This window comes from Notamacropus eugenii, chromosome 7 (genome assembly GCF_028372415.1).
Source record: "Notamacropus eugenii isolate mMacEug1 chromosome 7, mMacEug1.pri_v2, whole genome shotgun sequence".
NCBI lineage: Eukaryota > Metazoa > Chordata > Mammalia > Diprotodontia > Macropodidae > Notamacropus > Notamacropus eugenii.
Window position 1 is genome coordinate 108,345,577 of NC_092878.1, and position 11,279 is coordinate 108,356,855.

Genomic DNA, 11,279 nt, shown 5'->3' on the forward strand with positions numbered 1-11,279 from the left:
TCTAATACATTTTGCTATCTATTTCTGTTTCATGAATGAGTTCAACTCATTCACTTCCACAGTTATGATTACTAATGGTGAATTTCCCACCATCCTGGTTTCTTCTTTCTTCTTTTTGCCTTCTTCTTTCTCTTTTTTGCCTTATCCCTGCTCAGAAGTCTTTTTATTAATTATTTTTTTTTTTTTTTTGCTTCTGACCACTGACTACCTTAATCTGCTCTCCATTTTATCACAACAAATTCCTCTTAAACCCTTACCCTCATATTTCCCTCTTGGGCATATTAGATTCTTATATCCTAGATGAGACCGTGTGTGTGTGTGTGTGTGTGTGTGTGTGTGTGTGTGTGTGTGTAGTCTTCCCTCTTTGATCTAATTCTTATAAAAGTGACATTTCATTGTTACTTGCCACTAAAAACCATTTTCCCTTCCACTACAGAAGCTCTTTTTTGCACATCCTGTTAAGAGAGAGGACTTTCTACCTCTTCTTTCCTCCATTACCAGTGATTCCCTCTTTGTCACCCCTTCTTTGTATTTGATACTGTCCCAACATAATTTCCTCACACCTGTGCCTTTTGTCTGTATAGTCTCCTAACTACCCTAATGGTAATAGAAATTTTAGGAGATACATATACCCTGCAACAAAATAGTAATTTTAAAAAGTTAATCTTAATGAGTTCATTTTGATTACTTTTTTATGTTTATCTTTTTATCTTTCTCATGAGTTGCGTTTATATATCAAACTTTCTATTAAGCTCTAGTCATTTCTTTTTTGTTTTTGACAGTCTCTCAAGTTTTATTATATAACCCAAATAGAAGGATGCTATATACAGAGGAGACAGGGGAAGATCATTTCTTAGTCTCCTCCTCTTTGGACGAAGTCTTGATGATCGCTTTCTTTTTAGCCAGCAAACACTCTTACTGATGCTTTCGTGCTTCCTTAGTCTTGGATCAGCTTCAGCCTGGTCAGGCAAGAACTTCTTACAGCCCTTGTCTGCCTTCAGTTTATGAGTGTGCTCCATGAGAATATTGAACACATTTTCTTTCACCTTAAAGCACAGGCTGTGGTACATGTGACGGTATATCTTTTTGGATTAAGATGTCTTGGGAGGAGAAGGATCAGGATTATCATTCACCTCATACAGTTCACACTCTCCATCATATGAGCATTGGCAGTACCCTTTTCCTTACCAATACCCATGTAACTGTCCTTCCATCCAGCCAGAGTATTTTTCTGGCATCTGGCAGGAAAGTGCACAGTGGCTGGCTTCTAGATGATAAGACTTTCTTTAATCAGATTCCAGATCTGCTGATGGGAATTGGCATTGGCAATGTCATTGGTTTCATGGAGGTCAAGCCATACTTTCTTCTTCCCATATGGAAAGACATTAGAGGTAAGCCTTTTCTGAAGCCTGAATATTCTCATGGCTGCAGCCACAGCTCAGAAAAAGAAAGGAGCGCTCAAGTCATTTCTTTAGAATGTTTGAAAACTCTTAATGTCTTAGGAGGTCCTGTGACATCATATCTACTATAGGCAATATAGGTGCCAAATGGCAACCAATGGGATTAATGCCAGTTCAGAATACCAGAAATATGATTCTGACCAATTTTTCTACCCCCCTACAGTCTCTGGGCTGAATGCCTCCCAAATTGCTGCTGGTGCTGGTGCTGTCACTGTCTCCTCTAATGGAGGAGGCTACCATTGTTTCCATGTTCACTCCCAACTGTCCTCTAGGTATCTTAGACCTTTTCTTTCTAAACCCTAAGTTTTCACACAGTCTGGAAAAATGTCTTGCCCTCAATTTTAGTTGGTGCTCCTCCATAATTCAATCTGAGGCTTTATTTTAAAGTTGTTTAAAGAGGAATTTTGGGAGATTTCAGCTGAGCTGTTACCTCTACTCCACCATCTTAACTCTGTCCCCTCCCATAAAATTTACAGGTAGGTGTTTTCACATCTAGACTGATATTCTCTTTCTACTATGGTCTTTAAATGAAGTATCATGAATCATTATTCTGCACCATATCTTCCCTGTCCTGGATATCCAATTACCTCTGGATAGGTCAAAATATAAGTCTAGACAGCACACAAATCTGCAATCATTGGCCCAGTTTTGTCATTTGGACTTTAGAAATGATTCCCATATATGTCCCTTTCTTTCCATTAAGAATCCTAATTCAATTCTCTTCATCTTCTGCCATGACTATTACAACAGCCAATATATCACCCTTTATGCCAAAAGTTTTGACCCCAATCCAATCCATTCTACAAATAGGTGATAATGATACTTTCTTCAAGTGCAAGTGTGATCAGGTCACTTGCAATTCAATGAAAGGTAGGAGTTGCTTAAAATCTCCAAATCAAAAGTTAACTCGTTTCTTTGTTTAAAGCTCTTCACAATCTAGCCTTTAACTACCTTTTTAGCCTTATTATATGATATTCTTCACATGTAAAATTGGGAAGAAAAATAGGTCATTTTTTTTCCTTGTATGGTACCCTCTATCTTCCACTTTTGTTCCTTTCCTGTGGCTATTCTCCCTACCTGAAATGTATTTACATTATCTTTGTTGCCAACTCTAAAAACTTTTATATTTCCTTCACTTCAAGCAACATTTTTTCTGGATCTCCCATATTTACCCAGTTGCAAGTGGGAAAATAGTAAGCTGAAAATTCAGCCACTCAAAGCCTCATCTCAATACTAATTGACACTGTAGTTTTAATCTGCTGTTTTTATGACTTCTTATAGTTTCTCCTCCTCAGGCAACCTGGTGGTCCTTTGACCTGGAAGCTCTCCACATTATTACCAGACTTAATAAAGGTACTGAATTGATTCAATATTATTGCAGATCATAACTAAAATTATACATAGAGCTAAAGTGATCCAGCAATCTCAGTTTTCCCTTCAGCAAGGAATATAGGAATGTAGCCCTATATATGGCCAAAAGTGCTTCTTACATAAAATCTTTCCCAATTCCCCAAATTATATTTATTTTACTTGTACTTTGCTATGTTAATTATGTTAATGATAGCTAAAGATCTTCCCCACCCATTAGTAGGTCTGCACATTAAGGGAAGCCTGATAAGGGGAGATTGGTTTTGTAAGACAGCATGGGCCTTTTACTAATTTCTAATGAGGCACTGGTTCTCAAGGGTTGTAATGCCTTCTGTCTCGGAAAAGGGTATATGTACTGTGAGGTGAGGTTTTATTTTGTTCATGGGAAGTATTTATTTGAACAGATATAGCCACTAAGGAGCCCCTCAGTTTTGAAAACCCAAATGTTGGTGCTTTTTTTTTGTTGTTGTTGTTGGGTAGCTGTATATGTATGGCCAGACAGTTGGATCTGTCTGTTGATCTGTGATGTATGTATTGCTATGGTCAGATAGTTGGAAGCTTTATCTGTTGGTTTTTTTATTTGTAATTTCTGCTTGCAATTTCTGTTTGTATTTTCCCTGCCTTTCTTCTGTGGTACAGGGGACCCTATTCTAAGCTTCTCGCATTTGAGGTCAGTGGTCAAGTCACTGTTTATCTGCACCTGGGGCTCTAGGGTAGCCCAACTTAGTTATGCCTGATGTACTCTGCTTCTGGAATTTGTTGTGCTGGAACTGGAGAATTCAGAGATGTCTTGCTGTTCCACTGACCTGCTGAGGCAGAATCTTGGGACTTCAACTGCTCATCAGTGCCACAACTAAGAACCTCCCACAGTCATGCGTGGATCCCATCTGTGGTGGGCTGCATTCCCCTTTTACTCAAGTGAAACAAATCTTTCCTGAAACCCTTCTAGGTTATTTTGGCAATGAAAATTATTTCACTCTAACTTTTTGTGGGTTCTGTCACACCAGGATTCTTTTAGAGCCTTGATTTAATGTTGTTTTGGAGAAAAACCTTTGGAAAGCTCAAGAAATGTCCTGGTTTCTCTCCTTCATTTTGACCTACATTAATTCTTTATGTTAAATATCTTCTCATTCTTGGAATTCTCAAACTTCTTGACCCTGATATCAGAGAAAGGGCATTTCACCTTTTGTTGTTTATCCCCACCTATTCCTGATGAATTTTCTTCTTTTCCTTTATCTCAGCACCTTGTATGGGAGTTGGAATTGCAGATTTTGTTTCCTTTCTCCCCTTCTTTTGCTCTCATTTCATTTTCCAGGCTTCCTCAGCTATAAATTAAGTACTTCAAAGACAGAGCATATATCATTTTTATTACTGCATCTCAAGAGTTTTTCACATGGCACTTCTTTAATAAATGATCCATTGATTGCAGGTTGAATGGATTCAATAAGCACATTGGAATTTATTAAGTGCCTACTGTACAATAGACACAAATTTCAAGCGACTTTGTTTTTTAATTATTTTTCTTTTATTATGTTTTGTTTTTTCACAGTTTTCTTTTATATTAAATTTATTTATTTTAAAATTATATTTATAATTTAATCAATTGATTGATTGTTAATTAACTAATTCATTAATTTCAAAATTCATTTCCAAAGATTTTGAGTTCCAAATTTTCTCCCCATATCTCCCTTCCCCCAACCCCAAGACAATCTGCATTCTGATTACCCCTTCCCCCAATCTGTCTCCCTTGCTATCAGACCCGTCCCTTCCCTTATCCCTATCTTCTCTCTTTTCTTGTTAGGGCAAGACAGCTTTCTATACCCCATTACCTATATTTCTTAATTCTCATTTGCATGCAAAAACAATTCTCAACATTAGTTCCTAAAACTTTGAGTTCAAACTTCTCTCCCTTTCTCCCTCTACACATATCCTCACTGAGACAGCAAGCTATTCAACATAGTCTACATACAAATGTAGTTATGCAAAAGATTTCCACAATAGTCATGTTGTAAAAGAACCTCCATCCTATCCTGACCCTCCCTTACTCAATTCTCTCTTTTGACTTTGTCTCTCCCCAAAAATGTTTACTTCTAATTACTCCCTCCTCTCATTTGCACTCTCTTCTATTATCCCCCTAAAAGATACTTATCTCCTTCTCTCCTCCTTTCCTGTATTGTAAAATAGATTTCATACCAAATTGAGTGTGCATGTTATTTCCTCCTTAAGCCAAATATGATGAGAATAAGCTTTACATTTTCCCTCTCATCTCTGTCCTTTTTGCCTCCATTGAAAAGGCTTTTTCTTGCCTCTTTTATGACAGATAATTTGTCCCATTCCATTTCTCCGTTTCTCCTCCCAGTATATTCCTCTCACCCCTTAATTGTATTTTTAAGATATCATTCCATCCTATTCAACTCACCCTGTGCTCTCTGTCTATATATATGTGTGTGTGTGTGTGTGTGTGTGTGTGTGTGTGTGTACAATCCCTCCAACTACCCAAATACTGAGAAAAGTTTTGAGAGTTATAAATACTATCTTCCTGTAAGGTCAACTTTAGTAAATTCCTTATGATTTCTCTTTCCTGTTTACCTTTTCATTCTTCTCTTGATTCTTGTGTTTGAAAGCCAGATTTTCTATTCATCTCTGGTCTTTTCATCAAGAATGCTTGAAAATCCTCTATTTCTTTGAATAATCATTTTCCCTTTGAAATATATACTAAGTTTTGCTGGGTAAGTGATTCCTGTTTTTAACCATAGTTCCTCTGACTTCTGAAATATTATATGCCAAGCCCTTCAGTCCCTTAATGTAGAAGCCGCTAGATCATGGGTTATCCTGATTGCATTTCCACAATATTCAAATTGTTCCTTTCTGGCTGTTGAAATATTTTCTCCTTGACCTGGGAACTCTGGAATTTGACTAGAATATTCCTAGGAGTTTTTCCTTTTGGTTCTCTTTAGGGAGGTGATTGTTGGATTCCTTCAATATTTATTTCACCCTCTGGTTACAGAACATAAGGCAGTTTTCCTTGACAATTTCATGAAAAATGGTATCTAGGCTTTTTTTTTTTAATCATAACTTTTAGGTAGTCCCATGATTTTTAAATTATCTTTCCGGGATCTGTTTTCTAGATCAATTGCTTTTCCAGTGGGATATTTCACATTATCTTCTATTTTTTCATTCTTTTGGTTTTGTTTTGAAATGTCTTTGTATCTCATAAAGTCATTAGCTTCCAACTGCTTCACTCTAATTTTTAAAGAACTGCTTACTTCAGTGAGCTTTTGAATGTCCTTTTCCATTTGGCAAATTCTACTTTTAAAAATATTCTTCTCCTCATTGGATATTTGGACCTCTTCTGCCATTTGGGTTAGTCTATTTTTAAAAATGCTATTTTCTTTAGCATTTTGGGGGTCTCCTTTAGCAAGCTGTTGACTCACTTTTCATGATTTTCATGATTATCTTTCATAGCTCTCATTTCCCTTCTCAGTTTTTCCTCCACCTCTCTTACCTGGTGTTCAAAATCCTTTCTGAGCTCTTCCATGGCCTGAAACAAATGCAAAATTTTTTCAAGGTTTTGGATGTCAAAACCTTGACTTTTATGTCTTCCTCTGATAGTATGCATTGCCCTTCCTCACCCAAAAGGATGGAAGAAAATACCTGTTCACCAAGAAAGTAACCTTCTAGAGTGTTACTTTTTCCCCTATTTTGGGCATTTTCTCAGCCAGTTATTTGACTTTTGAGTCCTTTGTCAAGGGAAGGATATACTTTAGGGAACTGTAAATTCTCAGGGCTTCCAACGTGGTATAATCGAGGGAGAGGAGTTTACTCCTCTCCTGACCTGCCACCACAAGGTCTTCTGCCTAACATCTGTTAGTAGAATTCCATCTCCAGAGCCTCCACCAGCTCCGCCACACCAGCTCTCTTCCTCACCCTGGGGCCACCACTCAAGGCTGAGATCCAGATCTGCCAATTGATTCCCCCCCAGGGCCTTTTGTCCAAGGACTGTGCTGTGGCAATGGTTGATGCCACCTTGGCACCTGGGTTTGGGATGTACTGTGCACCCTTCTCACATAGGTGAAAGAGCTTTCTCACTGACATTTGAAGCTATCTTTGGTGCTTGTGGGTTGAGAAATCTGGGAACTACAGCTGCTACCCATGATTCTGCACCCTGAAGCCTGTTCCAGTCTTGTCTGAGTCTTGTGCAGCCATGGTTGAACTGAGCTCAACTCTGAGCCCAGTGTGATAGACCTTTCTTGTAGGTCTTCCAGGATATCTTGGGCTGGAAATCTCTTTCACTCTGTCATTTTCTGATTTCTGTTGCTCTAGAATTTGTTTAGAGACATTTTTACATGTGTTTTATGGGTTATAGGGTAGAGCTAGAGCAAGTCTGTTCTTCTACTGTGCCATTTGACTCTTCCCCCCCAGTGATTTTGATTAAAAAGTAGAAATGAATAGCTCCTGCCCTAAGGGAGATTACACTCTAAAGAATAAAATAAAATTTACCTTTTCTTTGAAATAGCTTATCCCATCCTAATAGAATACTTTCATCCAGACACCAGAGATCAAGCACATAGGCAAATTCATGGTATTTGGCTATGTCTTCAGAAAAGTAACATCAAGATATGGGTGAATTGAGAAAATGCCTGGTTGGAACCTCCTCCCTTCTACTGACCACAAGAAATATTTGAAGGGTAAAAAAAAGTGTTAATAATAGAATGCATATGATAAGCATTACTTCTTCATTAAAACTGCAGTTTTACCTATGTGTTACAAAACCTGGTTCTTCTGATAAGTAGCTATTTTACCCTAATTAATATTTTGGTATGATTGTGCTTTGTATTTCATAGCTTATTTCCCTTATTTCCAGAGCCTAGGAGACATTTAAAAGTATTATAATCCCCACTGTATAGCTGAAAATTCTCAGATAAAGCTTTGTTAAATGGTTTAAATACAGTTACAAAGGTAGATCAGCATATTAGATACAAAGCCAAACCTGAAGTCTGTGTTCAAGTCACTTCTCAGCATCTCAGGAAATTTTATAATGCTTCTAATTTAGAGATGAATTCCCAAAAAGGTTAATGGAAGGTATTTCCGCACTGAGAGTTCCCCACACTGATGAAAGGAAACAAAGGTAGGTCCAGACCAAAACAATGGAATGTTTTGTTTGTACACACCCACACCCACACCCACACACTCACTCATGTATATATACATGTTTGTTTATACAAGTAGAGATTTAAACATAGATATAGATATATCCTTAGATATAGATAGATATCTAGTTCTCTCTATATTTATCTATAGATAGAGATACGATAGATAGCGATAGATAGAGAATGAGATATACATGTAAGAATGGATATGTGTGTACATGAATATGCATGTGTATGTATATGTATGTGTAGACACATATATGTGTATACATATGTGAGAATTATATATTGATAGATAGAGAGATAGAAAGGCAGATCACATACAGAGAGAAGAGACAGATTGTTTTGTATAACTATATTTCTGAAATCATTCCTACCATTCTGACACTTCAGTGATTTTTCATTTTTCTATTAGAAAAGTTCAACCTCAGTTATATCCAGCAGAAAATTAATTTATTAGTTTGATTAATCAATTAATTGTTGGAAGTGCTTTGAGTTATATAAAAATGCAGATCAGTGAATCACTTTAAAGTCTCCATTGTAAATCTTCATGAACTTTAATCGATGAAATATGCTCATAAACTAGCTACCCTCATCAGTGAAAGAAAATTGAAAATGCCATTAAGTTTCCATTATTTAGTAAATTTATTTGTACTGATTTCATTTTTGAAAATTCAAGATCTTAAAGAACTTGTCAAGATTCATGGAAAAAAATACAGGATGGCATATATAAGTAAGGAGTAATAGAATTCAGTTTTATTTTAAATACATCAAAACTTTAAACTTTGAAGGAATTGTCATTGTTATCATTCTCAGCATGACAAGATCACGTTGGTCATAGAAAGAATTAGAATGGAGATTCTGTAGTTCAATTCTTCCATGTTTTAGATGGGAGACAACTGAGACCCAGATATGTGCACTGATTTACCCCGGGTCACAATGTAGTTAATAACAGATAAATCTCAGGAACAGCATTTCAGATAGCATTTTTTTTTCTTTTTCACTATTGACATTATATAAATTTACTAAAATGCATTATTTTAATGTTTCTAGTAACTGCCAATGAATTGCCATATCATAGATCTTTCTAAGACATTTTTTTTAGATATAAGGGAAACCTACTAACTTAAGGTCTTCAACAAAGAGTATATAACTGCTTTTTTGCTATGTTATCAAGGGAATTAGAGTAAATAAATTCTCTTTGATGTTCTCTGTTCAAGTCAAGTCAACAATCATTTGTTAAGTGGTTATTGTACATCAGGCATAATGCTAAGTATTGGGTATACAAAAACAAGCAAAAAGAAAGATGCTGCAGTTAGGAAGTTTAAATGCTGATGGTGCAGAATACTAGAGGAAAAGGAGATTAAAATTTTGGGTACCCTCTTGGGGTCATAATGCCGAAATCCATGTAAAGTATTTTGGCCTCTGTAGACCATTCCTCCAAATTGACTGTATGGAAAAATTCACCAGTTGGTAAAGGGAATCACAAAGATGAATGGAGAAAACAACTACGATAAAATGGCAAAATCTTCATCATTTTGTGATGCCTTCAAAGTATAATTTGATTGTTATCGTAAGTTAACTAATAACAAAAATGTGAAAATATTTTAATACTGCCTGAATGTTTGCAGATAACTTTAGACTTCTCTCATTTGAATCTGACTACAAATCTATGAACATGGTTCTTCTTCTTTTTTTTTTTTTTTTTTTTAATAAATGAAGATATAGACTGAGAGGGGCCATTAAGTGGTGCAGGACATAGAGCACCGGGGGATGGGACTCATTAAAAAAAAAAAACCAAAAACCAAAAAACAAACAAAAAATAAACAAACCCCGATGTCTGGAAAGATTGAAGGAAAAAAAAAAGGGAGCTGTAAAGGATGAGATGGATAAATAGTGCATGTAAACAGTGAACATGAACTTGGCAAAATTTTGAGGGACAGTGGAGATGGAAGGGCCTGGAGTACCATGGTCCATGGAATCACAAAGAGTCATATATTACTGAATGACTGGATGACAACACAGACTGAGAGTTAAAGTAACTTGCTCTTAGTCATCTAATTATTTACTGAAAGATGGGAGTTGATACATTGTTCTATCTTTGAGATCAGTGCTCTACTCATTGTATCATTTCCCTCCATGACATTAATTTAGAAATGTACTCCTAATTATTAAATAGCAAATTAACCATTTTATCCAGAGTTGAGGACCTTTACCTGTCCCTTTTTCCAACTTTTCAGAATCTGTACTGCTCAATAAAACATATGATATAATATAGACAAATTATTATAATGTGGATGAAGTTCAATTTAATTTCTTTCCCTACTTTCAATAACCAAAGATTTTGGGTTAAGGAGAAAGCCGAATTAATTGAATGAAATTAAATGTTGACATAATGTGGGGTTTTCAGTTAATCTTTCCATATTGTTTCTCTTAAACTAATTTAAAAGATTTCTTGAGCACACTGCCAAATAAAATTGCCGTATTTTAAGGCTGAGATAACTGATATCGCATTGTACTAGAAACAGAATAACTAAAACCTTATAAACCAGCATAATCAATTGGCTACACAACAGAAATTGCCACAGGAAGTTTTGAAGATCAATTTAAAGTAATTTTCCTTTGAAGTCATTTGAAACACAGAAGCTGAGAGAGAGAGAGAGAGAGAGAGAGAGAGAGAGAGAGAGACAGACAGACAGACAGACAGACAGAGACAGACAGACACAGTCACAGAGACAGAGACAGACAGAGACAGAGAGACAGAGACAGAGAAAGACAGAGAGACAGAGGGACAGAGACAGGAAGAGAGATACTCCTACCTTGGAAATGAATTCTTTTTTTTTTTTTTTATCCTGAAGAACTGTCAGCTCTGCAATGCTAACAAATTGGCTTCTGTCTATAATCAGGGATCTTCAAATGACTATTGCTTCAAATAAATGCAAATTATATGCATCTGATATTTATTGGTTTTCCTTAGTGGCATTGATGAGTAATTTGGAAGAGGTTTGGAATTCTTTTTTTCCTCTCATTACTAGAATTACATGTAACATTTCATGAACTATGTGGCAAATTCTCCATATGGGAAAGAGGATCATTCCTGAATTTGTGTTTGTTAGGACGGGTAATGCCATTTCAAGAATGTGCTATAACATTTGCAGCACAATCGAGATTTATTAAAACTACTCCACAGAGCACCATTGTAAAGAATTTATGAACTGTAAAACTGCTATAAAGGTCACTTGAGATGCAAAAGTTTAATTTGGAGTATCATGTTGTGGTAGAGAACTGCTAAACTCAATTC

The 11,279-nt window shown here is 36.1% G+C and overlaps 1 pseudogene; it reads right to left on the reverse strand.

Moving 5' to 3' along the window:
- Positions 1 to 846: 846 nt before the first annotated feature.
- LOC140513558 (large ribosomal subunit protein eL19-like) lies at positions 847 to 1,459 on the reverse strand (annotated as a pseudogene).
- Between the last annotated feature and the right edge of the window lie 9,820 nt (positions 1,460 to 11,279).